The sequence below is a fragment of the Ambystoma mexicanum genome, chromosome 5q (genome assembly GCF_040938575.1).
Source record: "Ambystoma mexicanum isolate Mex_15411 chromosome 5q, UKY_AmexF1_1, whole genome shotgun sequence".
NCBI lineage: Eukaryota > Metazoa > Chordata > Amphibia > Caudata > Ambystomatidae > Ambystoma > Ambystoma mexicanum.
Genome location: NC_090933.1, coordinates 247,512,192 through 247,536,427, shown reverse-complemented (window position 1 = coordinate 247,536,427; position 24,236 = coordinate 247,512,192).

The window sequence follows — 24,236 nt, the reverse complement described above, 5'->3', positions numbered from 1 at the left end:
TCTTTAGATATTCCACCCACACCATGGCACACTTTATCTTTAGTCTTTATTACAGATCTACCGACATGTAATGGATTCAACACCATTCTAGATATTGTGGATCTTTTTTCCAAGATGGCCCACTTTATTCCTTCAAAAGGATTACCTTCTGCTTCAATCTTGGCCAAGGAATTTCTCGAAAATATTGTTTGAATACATGGATTTCCTTCCGTATTCATCTCTGACCGAGGTAGTCAGTTTTTTCACAATTTTGGCAAAAGTGTTGTCAATTGGCACAAATCGACGTAAGGTTATCAACCAGTTACCATCCCCAAACCGATGGTCAGACGGAGCGAACCAACCAGACTCTTGAACAATACCTACGTTGTATGCTCCTCTCTGTCCTGAAGAAGGTTGCAAGATCCAAGGGGCCATGAATGGGGATGTCCCGAAAAGACAACCGAAACACGTGTAGACATAAGTCTGTGTGACTAAGAACATGCAGGCAGAACCATCACAGAACTTGATAGAGGACTTTTGTTGATCACTGTGAAAAATAAATAATTGGAGGCCATCCAGGAAGGTGGCCATGAGACAACAAGACTTATGTGTTGTGATAACAAAGTAGGAAGTTGAAAGAGTGGTAGGAGTGAATCAGTATGAATGTATGATGCAGATAGTTGTTTTTGATAAAATGTTTGATTTTATATTTTATGAAATTTGGATATGAAAATAAAGGTTTTTAGAGATCAACAAACAGTACATTTGTTGACATAGATAAATAAATAAATGTTGTGATTAGCTATTCCCTGTTCCGTTGGTCCACCATAAGATTTATTGTTATATTACGCCTGGAGGACCAGGGACTTTAATCAGGCACCCCTTTTTGTGTTTAATACTGTCCCAGAAGGATCCAGAAACCGGTCAACTTCATCCAGTAGCATTTTGGTCCAGAAAATTCTCAGCCCCCAAATTAAACTATGTGGTTACCGATAAAGAGTTGTTTGCCATCAAATCCGCCTTCAAGGCTTGGCGGCATTATCTTCTCGGTGCCAGGCATACCATTACTGTAATCACTGATCACAGGAACTTGCAGTATTTAAAAACAGCCAAGGCCCAATCATCGCGTCAACTTCGATGGGCCTTATTCCTTGCCGAATTCAATTTCGTGATCACTTACCGACCAGGTTGTAAGAATGGTAAGGCAGACGCTTTATCCCGAATCGGGATGGGAGAAGCATATTCGAACCCGGAACCGGTGCCTATAATTCCTAAACAAAGAATTCTTGGGATAACTACTCTACAGGCCTTAGTAGATATTAATTTAAAGATCCAATAACATTTCGATTCAGCAGCTCTGCAGGACTGGGTTAAAAAGGGCCAAGATTATTCAGTTGTCAATGACCTACCTTACTATCAAGGGCGTCTATTTCTACCACACAAGGAACCACAAGAACAAGTCATCTCCAATTACCATGAAGCTCTGATGGAAGGGCACCCAGGTATTGCAAAAACTGAAGCTAAAATTAAAAGACGATTCTGGTGGCCCACCTGGCAAAAAGATGTAAAGTCCTTTGTACTGTCTTGTGGCATCTGCGCCCAGAACAAAAGCCAAAAGAAACCAGCTGGTCTTTTACAATCTTTAGATATTCCACCCACACCATGGCACACTTTATCTTTAGTCTTTATTACAGATCTACCGCCATGTAATGGATTCAACACCATTCTAGATATTGTGGATCTTTTTTCCAAGATGGCCCACTTTATTCCTTCAAAAGGATTACCTTCTGCTTCAATCTTGACCAAGGAATTTCTCGAAAATATTGTTTGAATACATGGATTTCCTTCCGTATTCATCTCTGACCGAGGTAGTCAGTTCATTTCACAATTTTGGCAGAAGTGTTGTCAATTGGCACAAATCGACGTAAGGTTTTCAACCAGTTACCATCCCCAAACCGATGGTCAGACGGAGAGAACCAACCAGACTCTTGAACAATACCTACGTTGTATGCTCCACCAAACCGAAGGTAATTGGAAGGACATTTTATGGATTTTGAATACGCATACAATAACTCTGTACATTCAGGAACCGGACAAAGCCCCTTTTATACCATATATGGACATCATCCTCGAACCTCAGAACTCGATTCGTCCCAGCATTTAGAAATGCCGGCAGTAACTCATCTACATTCTACTATTACACAAGCCTTTAAAGAGGCAACAAAACATTTGAAACAAGCAAAAGAGAAATACAAGAAAAATGCTGATCAACATAGAAGTGAGACCCCACCATATCGAATCGGAGACCAAGTTTGGCTGGCTACAAGACATATTCCTCTGAAAGGAACTCAGACTTTTAATCCTAGATATTTGGTACCTTACACCATTAAGGCCATTATCAACCCGGTGGCCGTCAAATTAGAATTACCCTCTAATATGCGGATTCATCCTGTCTTTCATGTTTCACTTCTAAAACCAGTTCAACCCGGGACAAGATTAACCAAACCACCTGACCCCATCCTAATAGATGGAGAACCTGAATTCGAGGTAAAAAAACATCCTGGACTCTAAAATGGTTAAATCAAGACTTTTTTATTTAATCGACTGGAAGGGTTACGGACCACAAGAAAGGTCATGGGAACCTAGTGACCACGTTTATGCTCCTTGATTGGTGAAAAAATTCCATCGGGACTTCCCAGACAAGCCAGGGCCAAGGGGAAGAACAACTTTAGGAGTGGCCTTGGGGGGGAGTGCTGTCATGATGCCTACCCCCGGGCATCCGGATCGAGTCCATCAGCCCCAGAAGCAGGCATCCAGATACTCATTAAAACCCCAACAGCCCCGGCTGGGGGCTGTTTGGATTCAGTCCTGGTGCCTTAGGCGCCAGGCTCATCATAAAAATCAGTCCTGGCGTCATAGGCGGCAGGCTCCTAGACTTTACTTACCTTATGCAGACCATGCTGCAAATGACTCCAAGCCAACGTGAGGCCTGGATGGGACTATTTTATTACAGGGACTATTTTCACTTGGGTGTGGTTCTGGGGAACTTCTTACCTGGGACTACTTTGCAGGCTATTTAAACCACACCCGTACAGCAACCCATGCTTTGCGTTATTCTGCATCCAGCAGCGTGACGCTCACCGTGTCTGCAAGTCAGCATCCAGTCTTCTGCCACGCCCGCCTCGAATCCGGAGCTCCTAGACAAAAGGCAAAGAAAGGAGAAGAGGTTAGATCACAGACATTACCAGATTCCGGACCCAGCACATCTCCGAGCCTGGAAAGGACATTATTTCAGCATGCGTCGCTTCGCCAGCAGCAGCACCACGTCATACACACCAGTCGACCGCATCTTTCAACTCGGCGCTGCCTCCATAATTTTCTTTGTCGAAACCCAGCACCTGGGGGGAAAACAAAATGAATAACAAGGTGAGCCGAGAAAACCAACAAGGATAATCTCTTTGCCACCATAGGCTTACCTGCTTTACCACCGGAGGTATTATTTTTTAATTCGCCACATCTTCCTATGCTGCACCTATAAAGGGAGAGAAAACAGCAAGTTGAACTCATGCAACTTTTACCAGACAGTGTTTGGTAATATAGACTCTTACCTGAACACCATCAGCTGCCTCCAGGCAATATTCTTTTGGACCCAGCTGCAACCTAACGAGGGAATGGAACAAGAGTGAACATCGGACACATTGAACTCTTTGAACTTTATAGACACTGGAGTCAATATTCCTCCAGAACTCCTCCAGTACCTTCAACCCAGTGAAGTAACTGGTATCTACGCGCCCCTGCATGCCATGCAGGATGGAGAGCTCATCATTTAAAAACATAAGGTGAGGTTACCAAAAGGGAATATCGGAGGTGATTAGTGGGGCGAACGAGAACTGTTGTGGGGCCATCACTAAAGTCCACGGGTGGCTAAATCCCTTTCTCCACTTGCAGGAGAATACGTCTACGAGTCCAGCAGACAAGATTAGGCAGGCCAGTCCAGACTGTCATCTCTTCTCTTCACTACGCATCACGTTGGTGGAGACCGCAGCTCTCCGGGTCCGATCGACGCCCCTGTGGGAACCAGGTGAGCGTAACAGATTTAGCCGTCTGAGTGCTGTCTTTCGTTTTGGTGAGCTCTGCATCCGTAGAAGAGTGAAAAAGCTCCTTACCATCAAAAGGAAGGTCCAGAATCTTGTCTTGCACCTCCTTCGAGAACTTAGTGGCATGCAGCCACGCTTGCCGTGAGGTATCAACCTCAAGCATCAGACCCCGAGCCAAGGTGTCTACGTGATGAGCCACAGCCTCCAGGAGATCCTGGGCCAAGACCCTGGCATCGGAAAGGCCTCCTCTGAAATCCTCCAACTTCTCGACCGGAATGTGCTCCTCAAACTCCGACAGACCTCTCCACATCCGCATGTTAGCTCCCGCCTAAATCAATTCTGCATTGGCCTGCCTGAGCTGTAAGGCCGAATTGGCAAAGATTTTCCTCTATAGGGATTCCAGGAGCTTGTCCTCCTTTCCCAAGACCTGAGTAGCCATCGCTGAGGAGGATGCTGCAGGCCTGGATTGCAACATAGCCGCAGCCACCACTGTGGAGGAGGGAGGCGGACAAGACAACAAGGCCACTTCTTCCAAAGAATGCAGCCTGTACCTCGCGTCAATCTTTTTATTGACAAAAAGTCCCCAGTGTGGCTTTTCCCAAACTCTACGGACCTCAGCCAGAACGTCCTTCTGTAAGAACAGGCCGTTATGCTCCAAAGGAGACAAGGTGAACGCCCCAGAAAGCATGCCCTCCTGCAAAGCAGGTTCCTCGGGCACCGGAACATCTAAGAAACTCATCATGTCCAGCACCCGGTCATGGAAAGCTCTGATAGAGCGGGGAAGTTACTTGTTGTCCTGATCGCCTTGAGGGTCATCTGACAGGTCAGGATCCTGCTGAGCCGTGTCAGGCACTGCCTTGTCCACTGGGGACAATGGTGGCACAGGCGGAAGCACAGGGGGAGGCACCACGGGCAAGGGAGCCGCTGGCGGAACCACCATCGGAACGGGTGGAGCCGGAGGCGCGGGTGGACATATCTCCTTGAAAAGCCCTTTGAAATATTCCCTCATGGGGTCAGTGCGCATAAGCGCTTGAAATTTACTGAAAAAAGTTTCCTCAGGACATTGTTTCGGAACCTGAGGAGGCCTCTCATGAGGTTGACAAATCCAGGGACGTAACGGAGAAGGGTGCCACACCGGCCCCTCCACCGACGAATCCACATAAATCATGGGAGTCGCCCGCGCGGGCAACAAAACATTGTGCAGAAGAGGCATCCAGGCGTTCCAATCATAAACTGGCCGGTAAGGATGCGCACAAGAGACCTTAGGTTCACCCGAAGGACCGAACCCTACACCAGGGGCCGATGGCGTAGTTGTAGGGGTAGTACCTAAAATGGCCGCCGTGGTCGTGGCGGGAACGGCCGCCATTTTGTCCTCATCTGAGGGGAACTGCGGCACGTGAGGAAGTGAGGCAGGGGACCCCATCGATGGGTCAGGGGTCTTAATTTTAGCCTTAACGTAAGGAACCTCGGCAGAGCCGGTACTATGAGGCCTGGAATGTTTCTGCGACATACCAACCGCCAACTGAGCCTTCGAAGGAAGGGCCTCGGCACTGCCGGCAAAAGAAGAAACTTTCTTCTTTGCCCCCTCAATAGATCTGGTGTCACCACAAGAGCGGGAACGGTGCGCTGTCACCGACAGGGCCTTGCCCGGCCCCTCAGAACTGTTGGTATCCTTAGCCTCTGTACGAGGGACCTCGGACCTAGTCCCGGTAGAAGCCTTATCGGCACGAGCCTCAAACATCCGTTCGGTAACCTCAAGCCCTGCCAAGACCTTGGGCCGCACCCCGGTTTTGTTTTTGAGGGAAGCCAAAAGAGCGACCTCATAGAAAGCTCCGGTACCCCACGACTCAGTAGAACTGGGTCTACAAACAGCCCCCACAGAAGGGGCCTCGGAGCGTACTCTGGTGGACACAGGCCCCTTACGGAGACCCTCGGAGAAAACTCCGGTAGAATTATTAGGCCCGACTGGCACCTCAGGGCGAACCCCAGTAACAGAGCGATCAACGCCCCTCCTGGCTCGAGAGGAACCCGGAAAGGTATCCCCTGGCCGGGGTGCTCTGAAAAGTAAAGAACTTACCGGGCGTTTTTTCTTCTCGTCGATGAACGCCTGAAAATGCAAAGGAGGAGTCCGTCCGAACACCTCCTCCCACCGCTCAACCGACATTGAAGTGCCCGGACCGAAAGGGAGTCACAGTAAAAACAGGAGTTCCAACGGTGTTCCGGACCCAAACACTCTAAACAAAGAGGATGGGGATCCGCCCTCGCGAAGCGACGGTGACACGATGAACAGTCTGGAAAATCTAGTTTAAAAGACATAGACAGACTAGTAAACAAATGCTGGCGAGAGCCATAGAGGGAAAAAATGGAAGAAAATCTTCCGAGGATGCAAGTGCGTCCGGCCCCGATCGTGCGGAGAAAAGGACTGGTGGGTGATGCGCGGGGTGGAGCCAAGGTGGGCAGGGTTACGGCCGCGTGCCGGGCCCCGTGCAGGAAAGAGAGGAGGGACACATTTTTGAAAAAAATTTGGATGCTTTTTACAAAGTGCTCCGGTCCCGTCCCACAGGACGGAGAGATGTCCCATAAGTATGGAGGAAAGGGGACGGGACGTAGGGATATGACCCATCTACAAATGTGCAAATATAGAGGTCGTAAGAGGCCCTGTTGTGGCAAATAGAAAGCTGGATTGAACAATGTTCATTGCCACTTACCCTGCCATGCAAAGGAGATTATTTAAGCAATGCATCTATGAATGGTTAAAAAAGAGAAAGAGCAAACGGAAGCACAGATACATGCAATATTGGGGATGGCATTCAATGCCTACAATGCCTGATATGAGATAATGTAGCATTTGCTAAACTTGCACATGTGCAGTGTAATTTGCCTCTAGCTCAAGACCATAGTAGTAGTTTGTAATATAGTGCCCTTATGCCATTAATATGGCCTCAACGCGATTGTGGGGATGAACACCCTTGGGGGACCGGAGTCCAATGTATGGGAAGTTGTCAAAAAGAATAGAATGCACATGCATATTAGGCCATGGTAGGTAGTTGGTGGGTTAGCCGTACCCTATAAGGATACCCATGATGGTCAGGCATGTGGTTGGGAGCTGGGTGCTGGTCAGGAGAATGCCAGAGTGCAAGATACTTGATATGTGTCCAGCTAGATCGAATTTATGTCATAGGTCGTAGCTGCATTCTGATGGCATGTTTTGCTTCCTGTATTAGTGTGGTGTGTGGAGGTGAATGCGTGCAAGTCGTGGGCGTGCCTTCAGCTGGTGTCCACTGAAGTGGTGCTTTACTACAAACCTTGAGGCTCAATAAGAGCTTTGCCATTGGTGTTGCTGAGTGATCTGAGACATCCAGTCTGCTCCAAGAATAGTACTTTAACTTGCTCTGTAGAATATACTAGGAAGCACCGACTGTGCCAACGGTACCCTCAAAGTATCCCAAGTGTAATACATTGGCCACCCTCAAATCCTCAAAGTGCCACACATTGGCCATCTCCACAATTCCCCTACTAGCAGTGTAATAGCAACCCTCATAAATCTTTCAAGTGCAATATATTGGATACCCTCAAAATCTTCTAAGTGCAACACATTGGCTATCTTTATGGTTCCTCTAAATCCAGTATGTTAGCAACCCTCATAAATCCTTCTAAGTGCAATGCACCCAAAAATCTTCTAAGTGCAATACATTGCACGCCCTCAAGACCCTTCTAAAAGCAATACTTTGCCCACCCCTGAACTTCCTATAAGTGCAAGATCTTGACTACATGCACAATTCTTTGAGCGCAGCACATCGGTTAACTTTACAATCCTTCTACGTGCAATACAATAGAATAGCGGTCACTGTATGTTTTATGTAGAACATAATGAAGCACAATTGATGAAATGCTAAAGGATTGAATAGCCTTCTGTCTGTCTTGTGATCTATTCTATTTTTTCATGTTTAATTAGTCAACAAACCCAGAAATAGGAGTACAAAATTAAAAAAACAGGTCTATGTACGCTTTTTGACTAAAAGTGCATGGTCCGTGATATGTTTACGAATAAGGTACTTTGCTGTGTAAAAAGATCTCTTCACTTTTTCAAATTATATGCACGTTTTCTTTCACCATGTATATATGTTCAATCACCTTTTGTTGTGCGCTTGAAACCTTAGCACTCTGAGAAACTAATATGGCAATGCTATGAAAATGCTATAAAAGAGATAAATTAGGGCAATTCAGAACGGCCAAGAAAAAGAAATACTAGTCTGTATTTCTTCACAATAACCTGAATTTTGGTACACAAAGGTTAGGAGGGATTTAAATACCTCTGAACAATACACAGATAAACATGCAGGATTGATGTTTGTAGAATTCGCAAGTGGCAGGACACCTCATGTTAGAGTACTATTTCTTCGTCCTTAGTCCACCCATTATTGGGCCACCCTTTTGTTCAAAAAAGCTTGAGAGTCAGCTAGAACTAGCCATCAGCAGCTTCACTTAGTTCATTGAAGGCAACAGGATCAACCTCCTTTTGAGTCTCATGTACCACATCCAAACCCTGCAGAAAGTCCTCAACGTTTCACATACACACCCTCCCAAATCTCACTGTTTCCGCATGCCCTCCTCCCTGCTGACAGGCAGAAAGCAGGTGGTTTAAACTTGTGACAGTTTTTGTGTACCAACATTGGTCTGCGGTCTCTGGAAAAAGAAGATTTTTTTAAAAGGCCTCTGGGCCTCCTAAGCGTTTTGTAGGGCTCCACCCAAAAGACAGACCAGATTCTCTAAATTGGTACGTAGGGCAGAGCAGCCAGGTTTCACTCAGGGGAGGAACGAAAGCTAGTGTATAGGTACAGCTATGTTCAGGGCTCAAGTCGAGGGTACACACTGGTGGACAAAGTCCAATCACTATTTTCAGAGAGTGGATTCAGTCACCCCCACACCCAGCTAAAATGAAAAACAATGAACCGCAGTTGTCAGGTTTGCAGGCCAGACACTTCACCACTGCACTTTATAACCCGATGAAAATGAACTAAACAACTAAATGTGAAATGTTGCATTTTGGTACTGCAAGATCCAGGGGAAACAGTTGTATTGGTTCTTGGAGTTTAAAACAGGCACACCTTTCAACACTGTTAGAAGAAAATATCATCTCTTGGTTTTGTATGTGTGTTGATTTTATGAAAGGCAAATGCCATTTGTCCTGTGTAATTTGGGTGGTTGTGCATAGCCAATTTAATGAAATGTGCATATTTCACCTTGATTTGCTAATCTCTGGTAGCGTCACATCCCATTGCGTTTGTTGATAAGTCCCCTTTGTGAAACCTGCAGCTGTCTCACCCGCTGGTCCCTGGGCATCTGTCATCCAGGTGGCCAGGACACGGCCATCGCTATTGGATCCAGTTCCTGGGGGTGGACCAGTGCGGGAGGGTCACCTGGACGAGGGGCCTTCGGGGAGTGGAACTGGGACACCAAAGGGTGAGATGCAGTATCCCTTTCCCTATGACACCTTTTCCCCATCCGACTAGGTTGGATATCTAGAAACTCAACCCCCCTTCCCCTTTCTGACACAAACACTATGTCACGGCGGTTCATTGTGAACGACAACAGACTTACACCAGAGCCGTATACCTTACATGTCCCAACACAAGGTTCAGGCAGAGTCAGACAATTACTAAGAACTACACACACTTGACTTTCATCACACGTCCCCACAAGGGGATAAAAGGCAGAGCACACTCTGAGCAAGGCCAAACGCACGAGGAAGAAGCTATTCTGGGATGGTAGTTTAAACCGAGGAGAACAGCGACAAGACCAGAAAGGACAACAAGGGGGCAGTTACCCATGCCCTTTTCAAGAAAGGATTGCGACTTTCAAGAATGCTCAAGGAAAAAGACCAGGAATTACAGCTGACGAACGGTGCAGCGTGTGTCATAGCCAAAACGGGGAGAAGCGGTTGACACAGTGGTACTGTCCTTGACTCTGACAGCAAAGCAACGCCAACGAGTTCAGCACAGCTGGTGAGTCGAGATAAACGGAAAACAGACCTGACTTTGTTATGCTCAAGGTTGCAAGCGGCAACATTGTATGAACAACAAACTTTTGTGCGATTGAACTCTATGAAACCAAAATATGTACCAGATACAGAGTGGTCCGGCGCCATGCCGGTGCTCAATCAAAGGACTCTGTTTGGTACCCCCAGAGCATGTGAATATTGAATGGTGAAATCAAAGTGGTCCTGTAGCGAGTTAAGTTGTATCCTGTGAAAGTTCAAAAGTCTTCAATTGCCTGCAAACTTAAATTGGTCTGAGCCCGGAAGAGGGGGACTAATTGTTTAAAAGGGATCTCAGCCCGGAAGAGGAGATATGGGGTGAACAGTAATGATTCACCCGAGAAGATATTGTTGTGTCAAATGTGGACCTGACTGAGGGATGCCTGCGAATTAAAGTTGGTCCTAACCCGACTGATGGAGGCTAATTGTGAAAGAAGGATCTGAGCCCAGCTAAGGGGGTTCCCGGGCGAACAGTAAATCGCCCAACTTGAATATTTGGAAAGGAACTTTTCTTTGTTGTTTCTGGTACTTCAGGCCTTTTGAAGCAAGAGACTTTGAATGAAAGAGACTTGGGCCCAGAAGGCCCTGATGTTGGTAAAAGGAAATGTGACCTTGTGCCAAAGAAGCGCAAGAGTGTGCTGTGCTCAAGTGACCCGCCTTGTCCCATGCTAAAAACGTGGGGAAGGGAGGCCAACAGCCTTAGCATCCTGATTTATCAGTTTGTGAACGCTTCTTTCTTTTTGTGAACATTATCCCACACTATTTTGTAGCATAGCGGTAATGATTGGCAATAGGTTTTTTAGTATAGGCCTGTCTTATTTGACTAGTCTCCACTAGGACCATTTTATTATTATTTGATGGTTGTGGCTTGCTCCCATCTTAGATTTAGGTTTAGATAGGCGTTTTCACACCCATAAAAGTTCAATAAACACCCTTGAACTGTGATCACTTGTGTCTGTCTTACTTTGATACTATGCCTTCCTTACATATGGGGCCTCATTACGAGTCTGGCGGTAACCCTGCCAGTGCTACCGGCAGGTTGCCGCCAGACTTGTGACATTTTACCGGCACCTAGCTTGCCGGTGCCACTGGTACATTACAAGTCCTGTCAGACCTGCAAGCTAAGTGCCAGTAAATGTTGTTCCCCATTCCTGTGGAGTTCCGTAGGACCTCATGGGAATGAGGTCACAGAAGCACTGGCACTGTTACTAACAGTGCCAGCGTTTCCATCAAGAGTTTGCCTACCGTGGCCGCTGCACCCGGCAGGGTCAGACCTGTCAGGCACAGTGGCCTCAGCAGGCAAATTTGTAATTTGCCGGTCCAGAAACAAGGGTCCCAGTGAGCTTATCGGCACACCTATTTCCGGACCCGGCAAAGACGTAATGAGGCTCGTGGTGTCGGAAGAGTGGGATGTCACTCAATTGAAACAAATTGGGGAACCCTACAATTTCAGAATCTTAGTCATAAAGCTTTCAGCCTCTCTGTTGCCATGAAAGAATCGCTAGGTTTCGATATCTGTAGCAGTAGAGAGGCTTTTATCCCCACTGGGAAAAGAGGAATGATTCCTACAGATTTGGTTTTGATACCCCCTCCGTGGTGTTACATAAGGTTTGCCCCAAAATATAGCCTAGCTTGGAAGTTCGGAATAGACGTTCTAGCAGGCATCATCGATCCCAACTTCTGCGAATACGTAAAGATTCTCTTACAGAATCATGGTGAAATCCCATTTGAAGTACATCGTGGGGAGCAAATTGCTCAAGGAATTCTTGAAAAGGCTATTCCAGAAGGAGAAGGTATAGAGAAGGGGAGCCCTTTTTTCTTCTTAAAACAGGGGTTGCTATATAGAAAATAAATATCTACAGAAGGCTTAGAAAATATATGATTAATAATCCCCAAAACCCACCGAAAGGTTGTACTACAGATTACGCATTACCATCTAACTGGGGGACACTTAGCACAATACAAAACCCAGGCATATATCAGTGGGAAGTTTTACTGGTCAGGTATCCATGCTGATGTAAAGAGCTTTATTCAGACGTGTGAAATGTGTCAAAAAAACAGCATTTACATCCCAATACCTGCCCCTCTGAATCCTTTACCAATCATAGAAGGCTTTTTTTCAAGAATCGGGATGGACATCATAGGACCTCTAGAAACATCTAGACTGGGCACCAAATATGTCCTCGTGATTGTTGACTACACAACCAGGTACCCCGAGGCATTCCCAATGTGGAATAATACCACCCAGCAAATTCTTAAGCACCTCCTACACTATTTCTCCAGGGTTGGCTTTCCTAAGGAAATACTGACAGATCAAGATTCACACTTAATGAGCAAGCTCATGGCGGAAGTCAAAGAACTACTCCATATTACCACCTTATGAACTTCTATGTACCATCCCCAATCAGATGGTTTGGTAGAAAGATTCAATAAAACACTTAAATTGATCCTAGGAAGGTTAGTAGATAAAGACGGGAAGGACTGGAAAAGAATGATCCCATGGGCACTATTTTCAGTAAGGAAAACCCCTCAGGCCTCTACAGGATTCTCTCCTTTTGAACTACTTTATGACAGATCACCTAGAGATGTCCTGGACATGCTATGGGAAACCTGGGAAGAACGAGAAGAGGCACCCATTCCCCTTTTGCAAACAGCTACTAGATTGCTGGAGCATATGAGACTTGTTTGAGATCTAGTCTGTACCCATGTGGAAAAAGCCAACAAAAATCCACTTACGACAAGAAGGTGAGCTTAAGATCATTTTCCATAGGACAAAAAGTACTAGTCCCCTTGCCCACCTCAGAAAAACAAGCTTATCTCTAAGTGACATGGGCCATATGAAATATTGGAACAAAGGGGAACCTGTACTTATAAGGTAGCCCAACCGGACAGGAAGCAGAAGGTCCATCTATACTATCTATATCATTTAATAAATCTCTAAAACGAGTGGAAGGAGAACCTGCCAGCCACCCATGCCACAATACTATCCTGTTTGGTTCCAGAAGAAATAGACAACTTTTAATGAATTCCTCCAGAGCTATCTATTCAACAACAAGACAATCTAAAAGATGTATTCACATCGTTTCCCGGTGTATTCTCAGAAAAACCTGGAAGATTAAAAGGCACCTATAAGTATATTAGAACACCTAAGGGAAAAGTGGTTCATTTAAAACCGTATAGACTCCTGGAAGTCAGTAAACAGAAAGCGGTTGAGGAAGTGAATAAGACGTTAAGAGCAAATATAATCAAGCCTTCTTCGAGCCCATGGTCCTCCCCTACAGTATTGATCATATAGACCTGACCATTCCTGGAGGTTTTGCATAGATTTCCGTCTAGTAAATGCCATTTCCGACTTCAATGCCTTTCTTGTAGTATAGCGGTAAGGATTGCCAACAGTTTTTTTTTAGTATAGGTCCTTTTTATTTGACTAGACTCCACTAGGACTGTATTATTATTATTCAATGGTCATAGCGTGCTCCCATCTTAGATTTAGATGCACGTTTTTCAAACCCCTGATAAAGTTCAATAAACACCCTTGAACTGTGATCACTTGTGTCCGTCTTACTTTGATACCATGCCTTCCTTACACCCACCACTTACATTTTTAGGAATTGACCACTGGTTATGTTCATAATAGACTCTTCAAGAGTACACTACACAGCTCTACTGAAAAATACATATTCTGTAATAAAGGGTCACACACACAACACTAATAGTTACTTGTAAACCAGTGGTCCAGTGTATATACAAACAATAAAACAGACCCTTCCTACTCCTAAAATAACCTGGTGGTGCACTCCGTATACTGCCAGGGAATGGGGCGAAAAGGGGGATTTCTAGACACCATCATCATACATTATTGACTCATTTAAGATCTACAAGTGCCACAAATGGGTAGTCACATTCATCTCCTGAACCTCAGGTACTTTACATAGTCATCATTGTGCATTTATACCCTACACTTGATATGAGGCGTATAGGGAGAGGAGAGCGAATCATAAACAGGACCCAAAGGGCTGACTCGGATTAGGCCTAGGCTTATAGCGTCAGACCTACTGGTCTGATTACATCCCCAGCTACATTTCAGAGAAAGTAAACACAGGCAGACATAGTACTGCTTTGCACGATTAGGGTGTAAGAGGTAAACCTCTGTGCCTCCTGTCAATATACCATAATCGTGTTATATGTTGTAAGAGATTGAGGCTGCTCGTGCAATATGGGGCCTAGCAAACAAGCCTATGCTTGCCATGGAAAGAAAAGAGAATGGTCTCGTGCAGGTGCCTCAATGCCCCCCCCCCACTGAAAGACTACCAACATCTTCACGAAGGATTACACAGCGTGTTTAGATCATGGTCTTTATTTTTCTGAAGAAACGCAAGCAATTGTGTGTGTAATAACAGAGAATAGAGACATACGTAATACGAATGTGGAATTGTTAGCAATACCCCACAAAAGACAATCGGCCCGATTCATGGACTTTTTTGCACCGTTCAAAGTGATTTGTGACTTTTTAGTGCCCAAACAAACCCTGATTCAGGGTGTCATGGTGTGCAGGAAATACCCCGACAGCCCCACCACATCTTTGTGTGGGATGGCTGACAATGTGGTCATCTTCCAGGGGAAGTGCCGTTGGGTTTAGGTAGGTGGGCGCTGGGGGATATAAGGCAGTTCCAGTTTGTATGCAAATAAAGTAAGATGTATGTAACCGCTGCTCATGTCTGTGCCTCATTGGTGTTCGGCCCGTGTGAGTCGAGTGCGAGCGCAAGGCCTGATAGTCAGCTGGTCGTGGGAGCCTGCTGACGGCATCACAATGGCGACAAGGTGAAATGTGGACCCGCGCAGGTTGGAGTGGAAGACCCCACCAGAGGCAGGCACTGCCGCGAGGCCTGGAGGATGCGTTGGGCATTTGAAACACGCATCGGCATGCCTCCATAGGTTAGGCCGGCCCATTCTTCTTTCTCCGCCAAGCCGGCGGCTTGGCTGCGTGTGCACACGCAGAGGCTGCGACTCTGATCCCGGAGGAAGGGCTCATTTACAGCTACACCCACCGTGGGTGCCTGGAGGCGCACGGGGTTTGCGAAAACCACTGCAGAAGGTTGTTTTCACACAAGAGGCTCAAAGGCACACCCTGGTTACAGATGGGGCCAGTGGGGAGAGGCACATTCGGCCCAAAAGTGACAGTGAGAGGGGCAGGAGCCCAAGAGGCAGGACACACGATGCACAAGACCCGGCATAAAGTGAAAGTGAGAGGGGCAGGAGCCCCAGTGGCAGGACACATACAGAGCACAAGTTCCAAGCAAGGGCCTGGGTCAAGGGAAGTCTTGGACCCACCCCGAGGAAAGCAAACCCCACCTCATGACAGAGGCCCATTGAGGGGCCCACCTCTACGCCATGCCATGTCAAACCCTGAGGCGTCCTCCTCAGGGGCAGATGGCGAGCCAGGAGGCGGGCCAGCACAGCACAAGCAGCAGGGGGTGCATCACAAGTACTCCACCTGCCCCTCCCTTTTGACCTAAGAGACACCACTAACCTAGGGCCTTCATGGGGCATATGGTTGAGAGACATCAAGGTTTATGTAGAGGCCATAGGGCTCACTGATGACACCCGTTTGAAAGACACACTGTCCATGGCGGTGGGGCCAGCGGTCTGCGTCATCGCCGGGGAGCTACTCAATCTAGACACTGCATCGTACAGTGATCTGCACAGCAAACTATCAGAATATTTTGCTCCCCAAACCAACATCGATTATGAAAGACATATCTTTCATACCACGAGACAGGAAAAAGGCAAATCCCTCGACAACTTCGCCATGCGACTATGCATCAAACTTAAATACTGTGAATTTCACTGTTACTCCAATGATGATGCCCTACGGTCTCAGGTAATTGCTGGCAGTGCATCACAGCCCTTCAGGAAATACCTACTGCAGAAACAGAGATCACCGGGGGGAGATTCTGCCACTAGACCGGATGGAGGCGGCTGTGGAGTCCCAGCTCGACAGTTTAGGTAAAGCCACAATCCAGCACCCATCAACAGACCCTGACGTCATAAAAAAACTATTTGCCACAACCAACCAGAGCAGGAAGCGCTCAGAGGCCATATGCTTCAGGTGCGGTTATGAGTTACCGCACACGGGTGAATGCCCCACCGTTGGGCAGCAGTGTGCTTCCTATGGAGGAATGGATCACTTCAGACCCGTTTGCAAGAATGCACCAACCCCTATGCCCAGCAGACAAAGATTTCAAGTACGACGGAGGAGCTCTCGAATAAGCCCGCCAGGCAACAGGCCGGAGGTGGCCCGAAAAGTCAACAGCGGGAGGACCGGAAACGCAGAAGTGCTTACACCCGAGAGGAGAGACTGCCATCTGAGGGATCCAAACGCAGTGGGAAGAGACGATTTGTTCGATATATAGAGATAAGATCGCCCTCGAGCAGTGAGTCCCCATCGTCAGGGGAGGACCAACGGAAGAAGGGATATGTATGGGCACTTAACAATGACACTGCCGCCCAACATAGTCCTGTTCTCACGCTACAAGTAAACGACACGCCACTATAATTCCTCATCCACACAGGGGCTACAGTCAATATCATCAGCGAGGAGGCGTACAACTCCCTTGCCCAGCCACCAAGGCTGAAAAAAGCAACAGTAGACATATACCCTTACGGTGCGACTACCCCGCTGCCCTGCAAGTGCACCATCATGGCCTGGTGCATACACACAACGCATGTGGCAAAGATTCTGCTACATGTACTAAAGACCAAGGCTAACAGTGGCTGCATACTAAGCTTCAGGACAGCTGTCGACATGGGCCTAGTCCATATCTTATATCAGTTGATGGCCCACAAGTACTTTGCTAGGCCAGAAGCAGTGGACGCAGCCTTCCAGAAGCTATTTAAAGGACTGGGGAAGCTGAAGCACAGAAAAATCCAATTGCACATCAACCCAGACGTTCGCCCAGTAGCCCAACACTATTGGGGCATACCAGTCAACATACAGAGGCAAGTCGAGGAAGAGTTAAACAAACTCATCAAACTACAGGTGATCGAACCAGTCACAGGTCCAATGCCCTGGATGTCGCACATAGTCCCAGTGCCCCAAAAGTCCCCAAACGGGTCCATACGCCTATGCGTGGACATGCGGAGGGCAAACTAAGCAATTGAAAGAGAGCAACACCAGGCACCGAGGATCACGGACATGATTCACCAATTCCATGGCACGAAGGTATTCTCCAAGCTTGACCTCACAAACGGGTACCATCAAATCTAAATTGCGCCCGAGTCACGATACATCACAACCTTCCTGACTCATCTAGGGCTTTTTCAATACAAACAACTCTGCTTTGGCATTTTGTCGGCGGCTGAAATTTTCTAAGAGGAAATAAAATACACAAGGTCATACGACATGTGCCCAACTGCCTTAACTACTCGGACGACGTCCTGGTATTCAGGAAGACAAAGGAGGAACATGATGTAGCATTACACAGGGTGTGTGTCGCACTGGAAGAGGAAGGCCTCACTCTCAAGAAGGCAAAGTTTGAGTTTGGAAAAGGGTCGCTGAGGATCTTCGGACATATATTCTCTGAAAAGGGGATGAAGCCAGATCCAGATAAAGTGGCAGCCCTCAACACAGCACAACCTCCCAAAAACACGAGAGAGCTGCGATCCCTCCTGGGCTTGGTGAGCTATTGCTCACAGTACCTCAAGGACTACGCCACCGTCAGCAACCCTCTGCGGTTACTCACCCGAAAGGACCAACCCTTTGAGTGGTCCAGTGACTCTCAAAGAGCGTTTGAGACCATCCGCAACATTATTGTGAGGGCGCAGGACATGGCGTACTTTGACGCAGAGAGAGAAAGACCGAGGTGATTGTGGATGCAAGTCCCGTGGGGCTGGGAGCAATCTTGACAGAAAGAGACCAGACTGACCCGGCCAACATATTCATCGTGGCCTACGCCAGCAGGAGCCTCACCACCACAGAACAGGCGTGCTTCCAGGCAGAAAAAGAAAGCATGGCAGTGGTGTGTGCCTGTGAATACTTTAATTTATTCTTGTACGGAAAGGCATTCATGGTCATAACGGACCACCAAGTCCTGCTGACGATCTATGGGGATCCCAAAGCCAGGATGCTTCCCGGAATCGCGAGGTGGGGGCTATGCCTCCAGGACTACAAGTGTGATAGCAAAAAACGACCAGGCAAGGAAGACAATCCAGCGGACTAGCTGTCCTACCACCCCACCTGCCCGGCTCTAGCACCACCGTCCAAATCTGACGCGTATATCAACTATGTGGTCCATCACCTGCAACCACTCCCCATAGGATGGCCCGACCTCATCACCCAGTTGGAACAGGACACAACCCATTCACATAGTCAAACACTGCATCCAGTCGGAAAGAGGAGCCCATCTCAAACAACAAGTCAAACTTGAGAGTGAATCCGTACAGGATAACATCTTATGCTTAGATCTGATCAAGGATGAATTGACCATAGTAGATGACCACATCGCCCTGAAGAGCTTTAAAGTGGTGATCCCGGAGGCGTTACATGAGTAGACTGTCCAGCTGGCACATGAAGGCCACCGGGGGGTCGTATCAACAAAGCGCCTGCTACATCAAAAGGTGTGGTTTCTGAGACTGGACGCCATAGTAGAGGAAATGGTAGGAGGGTGCCAGACGCGCGAACAAGTGGCCCCGCCGCCAACTCCGAATTTGCTGCAGATGTCACCACTCCCGGAGCATGTGTGGGATGAACTAGCGGTAGACTTCTTCAGCCTGCTCCGCAGCGGTGCTTATGTCCTAGTGCTGATAGATGAGCATTCTCATTTCCCAGAAGCTCAACTGGTCGAGAGCACGACTGCCACATGCGTGATCCCGGTGCTGGACCGCATGCTGTCTACATACGGAGTCCCGACAGTCATAAAGTCCGACAACGGCCTGCCTTTCACCAGGCATGATTTTCAGAACATTGCAAAATACATGGGTTTTTAACATAGGAAAATAAATCCACGATGGCCTCAAGCCAATGGCACTGTCGAGAGGTTCATGGCAAGTATAAAGAGAACCCTACAGATAGCCACCATTCTTAACAAGACTTTCGAGCAGGTCCTCTACCAACTGCTGAGAGAATACTGACACACTCCACACAGCACTACAGGGGTGTGCCCGGCAGATCTGATTTTCAGGAGACCTGCCAAGATGTGGCTACCGGAAGGTCCGAACCTTACACCACCAACACTGCTAGAACAACAAGTGAGGGACAAGGATATCGAGGAAAAGGGCAAGATGAAAGACAGAGCGGATGCTCGGAGGCGGGCTCACGAAAACAGCCCTGGACCCAAGGGATCAAGTGTTGATACGTCAACCGAGGAACAGGAAAGATGATGCCACATTTGAACCAGAACACCTGACAGTGACGCAAAGAAAAGGCATCATGATCACAGCCCAAGGGGAGAGACACTCGTCAGTGACGCGAAATGTGTCACACTTTAAGAAAGTGGCGATCCCGCCAGAGCCCAAGTGGGAACACCTCGAGGACAGCCCTGACGAAAGATGGTCAGATGAACCCTACCTTGGTGACGGGGAATCGTTAGACGAGGATGGGGATCATGGAGGTGAACCGCCGCCCCCTGCCTATGCCCCGCATCTTTGTTAGGCCACAGAGATGTCGCATGAATCCCCACAGACTGATTGAGGAGATGGGGTAAGGAACATTGAGTGATCCATTGCTTTAAAAAGGGGAAGATGTCATGGTGTGCAGTAAACAGCCCTACAGCCCAACCACATCGTTGTGTGGGATGGCTGCTATTGCGGTCATCTTCCAGGGGAGGTGACGCTGGTGTTAGGGAGGTGGGCATTGGGGGACACAAGGCAGTTCCAGGTTGTACGCGAAAAAAATAAGACTTCTGTAACCGCTCCTCGTGTCTGTGCCTCATTGGTGTTCGGCTCACGTAAGTCGAGTGTGAGCGCAAGGCCTGATAGTAAGCTGGTCGTAGGAGCCCGCTGACGGCATCATATATGGAACTGTGCAAAGTGTTTTTTTGCAGTAGTCAGTGCAAAGATGAGGTTGCAAAAATGACTTTGTACTGACTTTGCACTGCAAAAATACACTTTGCACAGTTCCATGAATCAGGGTTTGTGTCAGCAATGCAAAATCACTTTTCAGCAGTGCAAAGTCACTTTCAACCGTGCAAAAAACTCTATGAATCGTGCCTAAAACGTTGAGGCGCCTGCACAAAGACCAGCCCCCCTCCTGCACCGCCCCTTCTAGGCAGACATAGTACCATTGTACAATTCAGTAGGCAGGAGTGAAATTAATTGATTTTATTTGAAGTCATTAATGGATCAGATATACCACCTAAAATTCGAGTTATTTGCTGTAACTACAGGGACACAACGTGGCCCCAAGAAAAATGTCACTGTTTAGGTTAGTACCTTCAAGTGTCACTTTTGGGTAGTTTGTTAGGTAAAGAAAGGTTTCATATAGAAATTAAAAAGACAAATCCAATAGGCAAAAGCGAGCTGAAGGGATAAAGTCAGGTAAGTCTGTTGCCCATCCCACAGGCGCAAAGAGATGCGACCAACGCTAATGGACTTCCGGTGACACCTCTGCAAAGAATTCCAGTTCCAGGACCAGGAAAGCTAGGGTGGCAGCGAGCGAGGCTGGAATCAGTGCCAAAGACAACCGATTGAGAAAAACAGATGAAGGGTACCTGCAGAACCCAGCGACTACTGGGAACCCCCTGAGACTGAAGGAATGGATCACGGGAAACCCACCGGTCGAAAGACCAAGGGCTTGAACACTAGCAGTTGCCAAAAATACTGCTCAGGAATATCAAAACAACTAGCTAAGTAAAAGCCTTCCTTTGCAGGTGCATTTTAAGGGACTGGTCACCCCAGGAGTTGAACCATCAATCAGTGACCAACTAAAAAAAGAACAAATCAGCTTTCACAGAGGTGTGGCCCACCATCAAGGAGCAAAAGCAACGATGGCGACGGCACTCAAAAGATCTAGGAACTCAACTAATGAGTTCTGGGCAGCTCCGAGGGCAGCACAGGCAGCCAGTCAGCAGGAAACGGCCCCACCAATGGGGAAACGGTGGAGGTGGCCCTGATGAACAGCAGAGGTGGGGTAGTGGTGTGCCACACCCTTCTGGATGACGCCAACTTCCTACCTCAAGGAGCAAGAACCCGGCAGTAAACTGAAGAAGCACTGGGAAAACAGCCCATCCAACGTGGAAGACTAGGGGGATGTTGTGGAAAGGGAAGAACTAGATTGTGCTGTTCATTTTCTTTTAGGTGAATTGCAAATAGGAAGAAAAAGGAATACAGGAGGCTCATTGAGTGTATGGGTATTGCACCACTGCGAAGTGCACATTGTATGCCCCAAGAGAAAACGTATAAAACGTATTCCCTTGACGTGTACAGTACAAAGACAAAGGAGGTGGAGGCAGAAAGAAAGGTAGACTCTTAAAATGCCAGACGGGAAGCCTGACAATTTCAGTGACCTTAACGGAGACTGGCAGACAGCTAGCTCTGCAAGCAGAGAGGGAGCCTGAAGGACCACCAGAAATGCCAGGCCTCAAAAGCAGCCTGGTTTAGTGGGTCTTGGAATCTTTTATGTTTTCTTTATCTCACATTTGATTGGAGCAGATCATGCACAGCTGCCCTCTCCTGAACTCTATTAGGGTGTAGTGAGCCATGGCATGCAGTAGGTTTTGCAGCTTAGGGCCTGATTCACAGAAGCGTTTTTATGATGGTGCAATCCCACTGTGCCAGGTACTGTGAATCAGGCCCTTGATGTTATTCCTGCAGTGCCAGTTGGAATTGGAGAGTGCAACCCAACAGACATTATGGTATCCCCTAAGCGATAACCACCGGAAGCCATTCAGTAACATGATAGTAGAACACTATTGCCAGGGTCTGGTTATATAGCAAATATATGTGTGTGCATATGCAACGATTACCTATGTACAATACATCAAGGTCACCGTAAGAAGACCCCATCCATATTTCATCTGGGAACAGTGGACCATGCTGGGAAAGTTTAATATACTACAAGTATGGAACGTGACCTGTCTCTGAAGATGGTGTGGCCCTTGGCCTAATGGCAATGATGTGTTATTTACATGGCGCTGCCACCAAAGCGCTCTACATCCAATTATCACCCAGCTGAGGTTGGCATTTATCTATCAACCTCAGAAAGATGAAAGGCTTAATTGATCTTGCTGGGATGGGAACCTGCGACCTGCATATCACACACAGATTGCAGCAGCGAGCACTCAACCCACTGAGCTATCTTACCGGCCTAGTGTATTTGGATCTGTTGGCTGGTGCTTGTCGGGTGAAGACATTGGATGTTGCGTCAATAGCTGCTGATGCTCGAATTAATGCTAGCAGACTGTAGGGAAAACAATTATTCACCCCCGGCCCCCACCGGAACCCTTTGCTGCTCTCAGGTAATCCTTCTGCCTGCCTCTCTAAAAACCTCTCCATCTTTCTCCTGGGTTCGCCACCATCTGGCTTTTATTATTTGTGCAGCACCTGAGGCGTGGGCATCCAGTTTGTGTATGCTAGAGCTCACCATCTTTCTGATCGGTTACCATTTGTATGATGACGGTGATGCCTTGTTGCTGGCAAACGGGAGACTTGTTACTCTTCTTCTCATTTGGGCAACATTAGTTATCACGCGGATGATGGCATGGAGTATTTCTAAACCCTGAGACCAGTTTCTGTATATGCTAAAAAGGGGGGCGCTTCCACTTTGAGGTGGAAAGCACAGCTAAGATGTCATAACGGGATGTTGCCTTTGACCTCTGGAGGTAGCTCAGTTTGTTGTGCAGAAAGCTAGTGAGGTTTATTGAGCATCAGAAGGCATTTTGTGTTCAAGAAATCTGAGCTGTTGGAAACAGTATTGCCGTTTCCTCGGTAGTGTCATGTAATACTGGAAGCCTGCAGTAACTTGGCTTGTTTGATCGACATGTTCGGTAAATCATTTGCTGGGGAAATAGCTCAGCGAGCTAAGCGCTCAACCCGCATAAGTGTATGCAACTTGCAATCACAGTTTCCAATACTAGCAGAGCACATTCAGTCCCTCCTAGTGTAATCAATTGAGTGCCATTATAATGGGTAATGACAGCGCTTCTTCATTGTTTCAGTCTTATAACATTGTAACCTGCAGAAAACCGCTTTGGAGTGCATTTGGGTGAAAGGGGCAACACACACTATCGCCAATACTGTTCAAGAGATACACAAAGTCAATGCACAGCCATTTAGCAAACACAGAGATATGGTTCAATGTAGACTTAGAAAACTCAGACCTTTTTAAAAATATCAGGGAACTCCTCATCCCACTCTGGCACCCACTGCAGTCAAACCATTAAACAATGCATTGTGAATTGGTGGCTGAGTCCCAGAGGCATCTTGAAGTAGTTAATATTCTCCACCTGCAGACTCATTGGGCATCATTACGACCCTGGCAGTACGGTATGGATGGTGCAGGTATGGCACCAGCACCATCCATACCGTACCGGCTTATTCCCAGTTTCCCACGTGGGTTCCTGACAGCCCGTTCCGAGTTTCCCACGTGGGTTCCTGACAGCCCGCCAGGTCTTACCTGGCGGGCTGTGCGGCACCCGCGAGCAGAACTCGTGATTACACTGGCACCGTTATAAACAGTGCCGGTGCAACCATGCTCCCAACCCCCATTGTGCCCTATGGGGCTGAATGGGGATCGGAAGCCCTGCTTTACCACCTCCCGCGAATAGGTAATTACTGGCCCCTTCATCTCGTAATGGGCCGGTTATTGCTCAATTGCGGGAGGCGGTGCCAGTAGCGAGCATGGCGGTAGCCGTGCCTGCAATACAGGCACAGCTACCGCCATGCTCGTATTGAGGCCAGTTATCTTTGAGGCCAATTTTGCTGATGTGTGCCGTGCTGGTCAGCAAAGAGGGAACTCTTACTAAACTGTTGCTAAAGAATCTTCTGTGTATGGGAAATTGCCACAAAATATGCTGGCTTCATTTTATAAAAGGGGCTTTGAGCTGTTTGGGTCTGGTTTGCCATTCTGAAAACCCAGATCGCCAGCCTGTCCACTCAGCTGCTCAAACAGAAATTCAGGAGGTTCTGAA